This window comes from Mangifera indica, chromosome 13, assembly GCF_011075055.1.
Source record: "Mangifera indica cultivar Alphonso chromosome 13, CATAS_Mindica_2.1, whole genome shotgun sequence".
Classification (NCBI taxonomy): domain Eukaryota; kingdom Viridiplantae; phylum Streptophyta; class Magnoliopsida; order Sapindales; family Anacardiaceae; genus Mangifera; species Mangifera indica.
The window spans coordinates 5,604,998-5,618,216 of record NC_058149.1 but is presented as its reverse complement, the minus strand read 5'-3'; positions in this window follow the sequence as shown (position 1 = coordinate 5,618,216).

The window sequence follows — 13,219 nt, the reverse complement described above, 5'->3', positions numbered from 1 at the left end:
AATATGATGATTTGGGACAAGCCCATATTCATTGAGACCTTGTTAGCCAAAGCGAAGGGTGTACTTCTAGCAGGCAAAAGACCAAATGATTATTCATATTGGGTTTGACTTAACTAGTACACATAACTTATTTGCCAAAGTGAAGGTGAAAGTGTATTAGTGTCATAGTTAGGGACATGCAATTGTTGTTGCATAGGTGATATGTAGTATCCACTTTACTATAAATCAAGAGTTAGAATTGATATCACATGATTGATTCATGCTAAGTGCTAAATTAGAGATCGTATTCTGATTGGTTTGATGACCTACATGTTATTAATTCAATTTTGTGTGCCAATGCAAAGAGGATAGTTAATGCAATAAGATCTCAGCCTACTAGAAAGTCCAATGAGATTTTCCAAGTCCAATAGAGAGGGTTGTTGACTTGAATAAAATAGTGGGAAAATTTATTCAATAAAGACCATGTTGAATAAATAATTAAAATTAAGATTACTAATATTTACTTTTATGCACATGTAGATCAAAACCCACTATGTTAGAAAACATGAATTTATGATTGATTTTGGAAAGGAAAATAGGCTTAAAGGTAGTAACTTCAATAATAAGTACTAAAGTCTTTAGATCATACTACGTTAAGAGAAGAAACTATATGTTCTTGAAGGAGCAACGCCTCTTGAGCTTGGTCCTGATACCACATAAGAGTAGAATGATACTGATAATAAGTATTTAGATGACTCCAATAATGATTAGTGCTTAATGGTGGTGACAATGACACCTAAGCTACAGAAACAACATGAAGACAAAGATGCCCAATCTGTTCTTCTTTACCTCTATGGGATGCTTTAGAAGCATTCTATAAGTGTAGCAAGTTTGAGGGAGAAACAGTGAGGCCTCACATAGTCAAGATGATTTGTTAGATAGAACAGTTGGCATCACTGAAAATGATTATAGACAATGACTTGGCCATTGACCTTGTCTTGTAGTCTTTTTCGGACTCATATAGGACCTTGCCTTGTATATGGATACAAGTGATAATCAAGATAAGATCTATTGACTCGAAAAGTGTTAGGTTTTGAATATTTGCTTACTCGTCTCGAATCTAAGTTCCAAAGCAAACGTCAATAAATATTGAAAATCGAATCTCTAGCTAGAGTGTAATGTAAGTCATGAAAATGATGTTTGTAATACCGTGTTTCGAATATTTGAATTGACAATTTGTATAAATTTGAAATTAGTGCTTTGACGATTTATAAGTCCAAAATCAATCTAGATTGGACAACAAAAGGATATTGCTTACATAGAATGTACGAGTGGATATATTAGGTTTAATGGAGTATTTCGTCATTATGGTTTAAGAGCTATGACATATTGCTAGATGTTTACCATAGCGGTTAAGTTTTCGGATGCCTTTTAGATTGTTTGAAAGAAAAGTCATAGTTATGCCATAGTGAACCTAAATGATCACACCAATAAACCAAGCTTTAAATAAGGAGAATTAATTATTTGGGGTTGGCTAGCACCTTATAAAGGATAATGAAAATCATATAAAAGGTTATATGGGTGTAAAAATTAACATTTTAAAAGTTAAAATGTTTGTGAGATAGAATTAGAGTGGCTAATGTATATGTTTGATATACTAACTTGGTCACACTTTAAATTGTGAATTTACAAGGACTAAATGATAATTATTTAATTGTTAACTAAACCCCCTAATATATAATGTTACCTTTAGTTCATTTTAAATTTACTTAGTTTATTTGAGCTAATATCTATCTCTCAATAAAATTAGAAAAATCTCTCCCTTTTCTCTAAGTGTCTCTCGGCCAAGAAGGAATTTTTGGCTTGATGGTGCCATTCTTTGGAGGTTCTTCAAGTGAGGAGCTCAATCCATCATCCTGTATCCCTATAAGAGACAAAATAATAGGAAACTCCCCTAACTTTCTTTGGTTGATTTTGCATGCATTGATTTTTTCTCTCTTATTGACATGTTTTGCATCTATTCTCTTCATCCTTTCTTTCAAAATGATATTAGAGTTAAAAAAGCTCTTTGCGTGTTCATTTTGAGCCAAAAATATGTTTAATGTACATAATAATATGTATATGTATTACATATATGCATGCATGTTGTCTTTTTGCCTTGAAATGATTTTTCCAAGCATAAAGTCTTCTTCAATGTCTCGGCTGGATTGTCTGGACTAGGTTTTTTATTTTCTCTTCATGTTATATATGGAATGTACATGATGAAGTGCTCATAGGATACATGTGAGTAGGCTTATTCTTGACATGCATATGCATTTCACTTTGTTTAATGAATTATTGATTCATGGAATGGGGATGCATGTCATGACTGCCATGTATATTGAGGTATAAATTTTGTTTTGAGTTCATTGTTTTGCTTGGTGTATAAAAGATATGATTTAGGGGCATGCATGTGTAGTTGGTTATGTGATTTGGCTTGAAAATTGGAAAAAAAAAATTAAAACTTGATGCTATGTGTATGTTTCAGCTTCCTTGTGTATATAATATGCTTGGTGAAATTTCTTAGATGTTAGTTTATGTATTGTACATGGAATACATGTATTGGAGGCATACAAGTATGGTATATGCATTAAAGTCAATGATATATAATGATATATTAATTTGTGAGCATATATATCATGAATGGTCCATCATAAAAAGCTCTCTTTTGGACAAGCTAAATGATGTTTCAATGTTGATTAAGGTACTTGGATGAAAGTAATGATGTATGTGATTAATGTAATTACATATGATCTATAAAAATTATGAGGCATGGTAAGTGAATATGCATAATACGTTTGAATGGCCATGAATACTTATTGCTTAATTTAGTTCAATTTGACAAAATGGTAAATTTTGTATGTATGTCAACTTGCACTAATAATGATTGGGAGTTAAGATGTGATATAATGTTGACATGAAATTGAACATTTTAGAAGGCATGTGAAATGATGCATATGCCCTTTCGCTTTGTTTAATGTTGATTAAATGAAGATGTCACGCATAAATACCAACTAGCTCTTAATCATGGTTGCATGTGAGAGTTATCAAGAATTGACATGATGACAAATATAATATTTTTTTTATATTACACATATACCTACTAGCACCTAATGTAGATTGAGAATGAGAGTTGACATAATCATTTTATAATAATTTGAAAAATAATAATATTAAATTAAATAAGTGTGCATGACATCATGACCTTCTTTTTTAGGTAAATGTTACTTAAGATAAATATTAAAGAATATTTATATTATGCAATATATCATTTATAATTGAATCATTGCATGTTGTTTATTAGTTTTTATTATATCAAATTTTATGGATTGATGTTTAATTGGATATGAATGAGTTCATATCGGATGGATGAATTATTTAGGGATGATCATAGGTGTAATTTGTCATTTTTTAAATTTTAAGTAATTAGGTTGTAATATTATTTTATTAAGGGGTTTGTATTAAATAACCCATCCCATTTATTTAATGTAATTTAATTTAATTTATTTGGCTTGTGTGTCTAAGTTTCAAATATAATCGAAGTGGATGGATGAGAACCCAAAGGTTATCCAAATGAAGACTTAGACCTAGGTGAATAGTTTACCATTAGGCTGTAATTTCGAAAATCCCATGATCATTCCACCATGATTTATATTATGCATATATGTGATGTATGTATGCCATGCAAAAATGAACTTAATTAAATATTAAGTTAAACCTAAATCTCTTTAATTAAAATTATTAAATCAACGCCTCTCATCATTGGATAATTAAATTCTATAACATAAATTTTGATATCTCAAGATTTCTATTATGTGAGAGATATAAAATTTATGTCATGCAATTATATTTATCTTGTTCTTGGGTGGTTACTTACATCATGACTAAGAATTCTATTATGTGAGGACATGATAAGAATGCCATTTCGGGAAGCATAATGGTTTGGATTTAACTAGTTGAGGGTACAAAGATTTTTAGTATGTGAGCTATTCGAAGTGAAAGGCATGAAAATTGAATCGAGTTTTATATAGGGATATAAATAGGAAAGGGTTTCCTGTTTATTAAATTTAATTAACCAAGATTTCTATTATATAAGGTTAATTATGTTTAATAAGAATTCAATTCCCCACTAGAAATTTTATTTAATAGAATTTTTAGATCCTGTTCTAGAAAATGCGAGAATTGAATAAAATAGTGGGAACTAATGAGATTATGTAATAAAAGAGGGTTTAAATTCACACATATAAGACACTAATAAAACCTGATATGAAATTAGCCTATGATCTATCAAGTTCCGACACTTCAAACTCCACTAACATTACTAATGCCCATGTTCCATCCTCATACCAACCAGCCTTACACTTGTCATTGGGTCTAAACCGCTTCATTGGGTGCATTATCATCACTTGGGACCAAGCCTAGCAACTAAGCTCAATGAAGTTACTTATGTGTTTAACTATGTATTAGTTTAAACATGTTTTAGTCTACTAATGTATTTTATCATGTAAAGCCTTTTTAGTCTTGTATTAGTTCACCTTGGGAAAGGACATGACAAAGTCAAATGAAGCTTTAATGAAAGAGACAAGGGAAACAAATGGGTGCCTCAATGTTATCCCATTTGGAAAAGACAAGGTTGGCGTCTATAGGTGGCTTCTTATCCCTTACCTCTTTGGGAATTTACCATAACCTAATGCTTAGCTTTATTTTGAAATTGAAAGTTGTATTAGATTAATATTTAGTTTGAATTCCAAGTTGTATGAGTTTAATGTATTTTAGTGCTTATATAAAGGCTTACAATCTCCATGTGAAAAAGAGACTTAGTTAATGACAATCATGGTGCTTGTTCATTGGGCAACTAGTTTTTGGCCAAAGATTTGTAGTGGATTTGCCCTTGGCCGGTGGTTCTCCTTTAAACCATGGGTGTGTTTTTGGTCAATTATTCTTTTCTCTTTTATCCTTTCTCTCTTAACTGGAGTTAGGTGGTGGAACTCCCTTGGCGGGTGGTGATCCTTTAAGCCTTAGGTTATTTCTTGGTCATTTATCTCTTTTATCCTTTCTCTCTTGACCAAAGATTGGTGGTAGATATCCTTTGGCCGGTGGTGCATCCTTTAAGCCTTAGGTTGTTACTTGATCAAATATAAATATCGAACTTCTTTTCTTGTTTCCTTGATTCCAAGTCTTTAACTCAGCTAGAACTTAATTAATACTTGCACAAGATGCACATTAACTAGTATCAAAACTTGAGTTGCATATGTGAGTTTGTTTATGATTCCATTATTATGATTTGCTGAACTTACTGCTTATTCTAGATTTTACTATTCATTCATAAAAAAATTTCACCATTTGTAAAAGATAAAAACCTCCTGGATTTGAGTTCAAATCCTTTTTAACCCGAGGAGGATGATATGAAGCCAAACCATGATTTATCAAGTTTTAACACTTCAAGCTATACCAACATTATCAGAGCCCATGTTCCATCCTTATACAAACCAACCCTACACTTGTCATTGAGTCCAAACGACTCCATTGGGTAGAATATGATCACTTGGGACCAAACCTATCATCTAAGCCCAATGAAGTTACTTATGTGTTTAATAATGTATTTGTTTAAACATGTTTTAGTTTACTCATGTATTTTGTTATGTTCAGCCTTGTTAGTCTTATATTAGTTCACCTTGGGAAAACACATGAAAAAGTCAAATGAAGCTGTAATGGAGGAGACAAGGAAGACAAGAGAGGTAGCTCATGGTTAACGCATTTAGCAAGGAAAAGGTTGGCATCCATGGGCAGCTCTTTATCCCTTACCTCTTTTAGAATTTCCTATAAATTAATGCTTAGCTTTATTTTGAATTCAAAAGTTGCATTAGATTAATATTTAGTTTGAATTCCAAGTTGTATTAGTTAATGTATTTTGTACCAATATAAAGGCTTAAAAATCTCCTTGTAAAAAAGAGACTTTGTTAGTGAAAATCATGGTACTTGTTCTTTAAGGAACTAGTTTCCTTTATCTGTTCTCTCTTGGTTGGAGATTACTAGTGGAAATGCCTTTGGCCAGTAGTTCTTCTTTAGGCCATGGGTGTGTTTTTAGTCCATTATTCTTTTCTCTATTATCCTTTCTCTTTTGCTTGAAGGTAGATGGTGAAACTGCCTTGGCGGGTGGTGATCCTTTAGGCCTTAGGTTGCTTCTTGGTCATTTATCTCCTTTATCCTTTTTTTTCTGATCGGAGATTGGTGGTACTTCTCCCTTGGTCAGTGATGCATCTTTTAAACCTAGGGTTGTTACTGGGTTAAATATAAATATGAAACTTCTTTTCTTGTTTTCTGGATTCTAAGTCTTTAATGTAGCTAGAACTTAATTAATACTTGCACAAGTTCCACAACAACTGATATCAGATCTTGGGTTGTGTAAGTGATTTGCTATGGTTCCATTTTTATGATTAGTTGAAGTTATTGCCTACTCTCGATATTACTGTTCATTCTCCAAAAAATTTCACCAAATATTGATGATAAAAATCTCCCAGACTTGAGGTTTAATCCTTTTCAACCTAGAGAGGATGATATGAAGCTGACTTATGATCCATTAAGTTATACCATATCGAGCGCCACCAATATTACCAAAACCCATGTTCCATCCTTATAACAACTAGCCTTACACTTGTTATTGGGTCTAAACCACTCCATTGGGTGTAATATGATCATTTGGGACCAAGCCTATCAACTAACCTAATTGAAGTTACTAATGTGTTTAATTATGTATTAGGTTAAACATGTTTTAGTCTACTCATGTATTTAGTTATGTTAAACCTTGTTAGTCTTGTATTATTTCACCTTGAGAAAGTAAAGACAAAGTCAAATGAAGCTTTAATGAAGGAGACAAGGGAAACAAGTGGACGACTCAAGGTTACCTTATTTTGCAAGGACAAGGTTAGTATCCATAGGTAGCTCCTTGTTCCTTACCTCAATATGAATTTCCTATAATTTAATGCTTAACCTTATTTTGAATTCAAAAGTTATATTAGATTAATATTTAGTTTGAATTCCAAGTTGTATTAGTTTAATATAATAGTGCCTATATAAAGGTTTAACAATGTCTATGTAAAAAGGAGACTTGGTTAATGAAAATGATAGTGCTTGTTCATTGAGCAACTAATTTCCTTTATCATCTTTCCACCTTGGCCGAAGATTGGTGGTGGATTTGCCTTTAGTTGGTGGCTCTTCTTTAAGCCATGGGTGTGTTTTTGTTCAATTATTCTTTTCTCCTTTATCCTTTTTCTCTTCACTAGAGTTAAGTGGTGGAACTTCTTTGGCTGGTGGTGATTCTTTAAGCCTTAAGTTGTTTCTTTAGTATTTATCTTTTTTATCCTTTCTCTCTTGGCTCGAGATTAGTGGTGAATCTCCTTTGGTCGGCGGTGCATCTTTTAAGTCTTAGGTTGTTACTTGGTCAAATATAAATATCGAACTTCATTTCTTGTTTTCTTGATTCTAAATCTTTAACTAACCTAGAACTTAATTAATATTTGCATAAGATCCGCATCAAAACCAATTTTTTCTTTGTTGTATTTTCTCAATATTTGTGATAAAATCGAATATAAATGGCTAATAATATGTTGCTATAAGTTTTCGATAACAATATTTGACTAGGTCAAACGTTAAAGATTGTGTAAGAAATTTGAGAATTTTCCTGCTTTTGAAAAGGCTCTGTATGTCGTCCATTCCCCTTGACTTGGCTCTATATGCCATAGATGATAAAGGGGAAGTTTTCAAAACCTAGCAAGATGATAATCTGAGAGCATGAAGCTATACGTTACCTTCGATGAATAGAGAGCTTCAAACAAAGCATGAAAACATACAGAGTGCTTATGATATACTCATAACCTTACAAGAGTTTTGTGGTGAAAAATCATGAGTGGTCAAGTACGATCTGTGTGCAATACTTTTTCGAATGAGACTGAGAGAAAGAATGCCTTTAGATGACCATATCATTAAGATGATAAATATTTTGGAGTAGATGAATGTTTATGGGGTTGTAATTCCACCCAAAGTCAAGGTGAATTTGATTCTCCAATCCCCCCTAAACAGTTATAAACCGTTTATAATAAATTAAAATTTGAATAGAATCGAACGTATACTTCTAGAGCTTCTAAATGAAATTTAGGAATTCTATAAGCAAAAGAAAGGGCATGTGGAAGTCAACATTGCCTTTACAAGTGGCATAAAGAAAAAAACGTAAATCACCTTGAAAAGGTCCAAAAGTTGGACCAAAGAAAAGGATCTTTAAGACAGTGCAAACCAATATAGAGAAAGCCAAGGCCAAGGCCAAAGAGCAATGCTTCTATTGTAATAAAGACAGACATTGGAAGAAAAAATGTCCTCTATACCTTCAAAGTTTAAAGGAAAAGAAAATAGGTATATTTCCTTCATTTGTGATAGAATTTGAGCTAAATGCTAATTCAAATGATCAAATCTGGATATTAGATTCAATAACTATATCTCATATATGTGTGCCATTACAAGACTTACAAAATAGTTCTACACTATCCAAGAATAAAGTCAGTTTGATGATGGCCAATAGAACAAGAGTTGTAGCTGAAGTCATAGGGGATCATTCTCTGACACTTCTATTAAAACCTTTTAAGACTATACAAGATTTTGTATTTTGGTAAAGCTACTAGAAACATAATTTTTGTAACTGTCTTATATAAAAATGGTTACAAAGTGAAGTTCAATAGTAATGAATGTTTGATTCTTTTTGGAAAATTTCTGATTGGCAAAGTAATAAATACAAATGGTTTATATGTTTTAGAATTAAATGATCTAAATATTATGAATGCTATTACGAATAAAAGATCTCGAAAGAAATCAATGTAACATTACTTTGGCATCATCGATTAGGTCATATAGGAGACAAAAGGATAATGAAACTAGAAACAAATGGAATTTTGAATTCATTGGGTTCTAAACCCTATCCAACTTGTGAACCTTGCTTTCAAGGAAAAATGACCAAATTGCCCTTTAAAAGTAAAAGGGAAAGATCCAAAGAACTACTGGAACTAATATTGGTCATTTAATAAACTGGCAAGATTGGTTTTCAATACTTCATAACCTTTACTGATGATTATTCAAGGTATGGGTATAAGTATTTAATGAAATACAAATTTGAATTCTTTGAAAAGTTTAGGGAATTCAAGAACGACCAAATGGAAACAAATGAGATTGGAAACAAAAGGATAATGAGATTGGAAACAAATGGAATTTTGAATTCATTGGGTTCTAAACCTTATCCAACTTGTGAACCTTGCTTTCAAGGAAAAATGATCAAATTGCCTTTTAAAAGTAAAAGGGAAAGATCCAAAGAACTACTGGAACTAATATTGGTCATTTAATAAAATGGCAAGGGTGGTTTTCAATACTTCATCACCTTTACTGATGATTATTCAAGATATGGGTATAAGTATTTAATGAAATACAAATTTGAATTCTTTGAAAAGTTTAGGGAATTCAAGAATGAAGTAGAGAAACAATACAAAAAGAATATCAATGCCTTACAATCAGATTGTGAAGGTGAATATTTGATTATGAAATTTTGAGACTATTTGAAGAAAAATGGAATCATATACCAGATGACTTCTCCGTACACACCACAATATAATAGTGTATTAGAAAGAAGGAATCGTACCCTGTTAGATATGGTACAGTCCATAGTTAGTTTTACAAACCTATCGACATCATTGTGGGGATTTGCATTGCTTACTGTTGTGCATATTCTAAACAAAGCTGGATATGGTACGGTAAGCCTCCTAATGTCAATTATCTTAAAGTCTGGGGATATCCAACTTGTGTTAAATAAATTAAAACCGATAAGCCAGATGTCAAGTCTAAAAGGGCCTAATTCATATGATATATTAAAGATTATTTGGGATATTACTTTTACTTCTTAGCTGATCAAGAAATTTTGATTAGTAGAAATACACACTTCTTGGAAAGGGAGTTCTTGCAAGAAGAAGGTGCAAGAAGAGTAATAAAGCTAAAAAAAAATTTCAAAGAGCCTTAGATTGAATAAGTTGAGCTAGAGGATTTCTTTCTGCAAATCTTTGTATTTGATGTAGCAATTCCAATTTGAAGACCTTTTATAGTATTTAGAACTTTGAAAATATATGGATTTCTTTATGAGAAGGATTTTGAATCCTACTTATTTGGAGAAATAAATCATAATAATGATCCTAGAAGCTATGACGAAACTATACAATATATTGATTTAGGTAGATGGCTAGAAGCAATGAATTCTAAAATAAAATATATTAGACCCCTAGGTGTTGTGATTATGCCAAAACTAAGTTTAAAATTGTTAATTAATATTTAAAGAGCTAACTAAGTCCATGACATAAAATTTTTAAAACCAAAAGATGAGAAAAATTTATGTTTTTAACTTTTCAGATATGGGATGCCCAACCCAAATGTGGGACACTCGTCCCTTATGGGATGTCGGTTCCTTTGCTCGTCCTATGCTAGTCCTTGTAAGTCTGAAGCTCTCAGGAATTTTTATCAAATGAATAGGGACACCCATTCCTATGACTGAAACGCTTATCCCCATGACTAGGACACCTAAATAAATTAATTATTTGAGGTTGGCTAGCACCTTTTGAAGGACACTGAAAATCATATAAAATGTTATATGGGTTTAAAAATTAATATTTTAAAAATTAAGATATTAGTGAGATAAAATTAGGGTGACTAATGTATATGTTTGATACACTAGCTTAGTTACACTTTAAATTGTGAATTTATAAGGACCAAATGATAATTACTTAATTGTTAACTAAATCCCCTAATAAATAATGTTACCTTTAGTTCATTTTAAACTTACTAAGTTCATTTGAGCTAATATCTATCTCTCATTATAATTAGAAAAACCTTTCCCTTCTCTCGAAGTGTCTCTTGGCCGAGAAGAACTTTTTAGCTTGGTGGTGCCATTTTTTGGAGGTTTTTCAAGTAAGGAGCTCAATCCATCATCCCATATCTCTATAGGAGGCAAAAAAGTAGGTAAATCTCCTTTCTTTGGTTGATTTTGCAAACATTGATTCCTTCTCTCTTATTCATGTATGACATGTTTTGCATCTATTCTCTTCATCCTTTCTTTTAGTTATGACCATTAGCTTGAATAATATTCATTATGGAACTGCTAGTTTGATAAATGATTTTTATGTTCTTGATTTGGATGATAAAATATATAGTATTGAAAAATAAAAGAACTAAACATTTTGATTTGACCAAGTCACCTTTTATAGGACATAGTGAAAGAGCAACTGAACTGTTAGACATAATTCATAGCAATGTATGTAGACCTTTAACAGTGCAAGCCAGGAATGGGTATTCTTACTTCATCACATTTTCTAATGATCTTAGTAGATATGACTATGTGTATCTAATGAAACATAATTTTGAATGCTTTGAAAAATTCAAATAATTAAAAAGCAAAGTAGAAAAAGAGATTAGAAGTTGTACAAAGATATTTCAAACTGATTGAGAAATTGAATCCTTGTTTGTTGAGTTTAAAGAATACCTAATGAAAAAATGGATATTATCACAGTTCACTCCTCTTAGTACACCATTGTAGGGTTTTAAAGACGTCGATAACCAATAGCACAACGAAATTTAAAAAATTTTAAAACAAACAAGCTTGAAAAACTCAAACCAGAATACCTATTTTAAAACATATATTTATGAACATGCAAAACACTTTATGCATATGTTGATGGCTCATTCAATCTTCAAGTGGCAAGAGAAAGTATGCTATCTAACTCTTATGAGGTGGTGCATTGGTATCTTGTTATAATGAACACAAATAGAGGAAATCTAAGTGAAGAAGATACTAAGGCTCTTGACTAGACTCTCCATATTCACATAAAGAAGAGAAACATATGTAATGATGACTAGGTTTTTCTCTATATTTTTTATCTAAATTCACAAAAAAATTCATGCTTTATTTATATGTGCAAATGTCCAAGCATGGTTGGAATTCTAAGTGTGCACGACACCTTCAACATACATGTATAACTGGCATGTAAAATACACAGTCGACATGTGCCAGCTAGCAAGTTAAATTACTTGCACAACTAGCACACATAAATGTGCCAGTTGATAAGTTAAATCACTTGCATGGTTGGCACACTTAACTGTGTCAATCAGAAAGCTTAATCACATGGGGTTGACTAGTATTATGCATTTGCATAGCCAACACCATCACACCAAGTGAACGGTTGGCACTTGGTCCAACTATGATCAAACCAAGTCCTTTCAACCTATTGGGCAACCTTGATCCATTCGTAGTCTCTCTCTCTTGGCCCTGAACAGTAAGATTGTCAATAAAAAGTCTACCCCTGTAAGTTCAATTTAACTCTTTTATGCATGTGACTCATAAGCTTTTTATAAAGTTAGTAGTGTCTGGATTTAAAGTAAATCCAAAAACAGACCAAGATTGGCCTTTAAGAAAGCATCATGGCCATTTGGATGATAGAATGTTAGTAGACATTTTTTAAGTTTTTACAACATCACAGTTATGCATAATTGAATCCTTTTATCAACCAATATATCTTAAGGTTGAGATGTAGAAATGTATCTATCTTAGTGATTCCTAGGTATGAACTGATACATATCAATGACTAATACGGATTAGGCTGCAACCTTATCCCATTATTGCCATAGATTCAAACAGTTATAAATGTCTTATAGTACTCTTATGTGACATATCCTCTTTATGCTTAGAAGTGACAAATCCTTTATTGATCAATCATAACCTCTATGTATCTCGCGATATGACTAATTACTATCTTTATAGTTACCTAATTACGATGGCACGCTTGATAACATCAAACCATACCAATCCTTACACAAGCTGGTCTGGTGACCTTAAGTGAAAAGATCATATGCACCCATGATGTTTAGAGGATTTATTCTATAGATATTAGAGCAACAATCCATATAGATATCCTCTAGCGGTTCCAATCGATAAACATGTTTACAACATATACCCATGTGTTACACCAAGTTGTCTATAACAACTTCGACACATAAGAATTGTCATCATTTTTGGTGGGATTGCTCATTACACGTGCCCTTATTCATTGTAATGTTAAGATTACAAACATTTATAGAATGACCATTTAATGTGTACATATGGTTCTCGCAATTAGTTATTTGATCA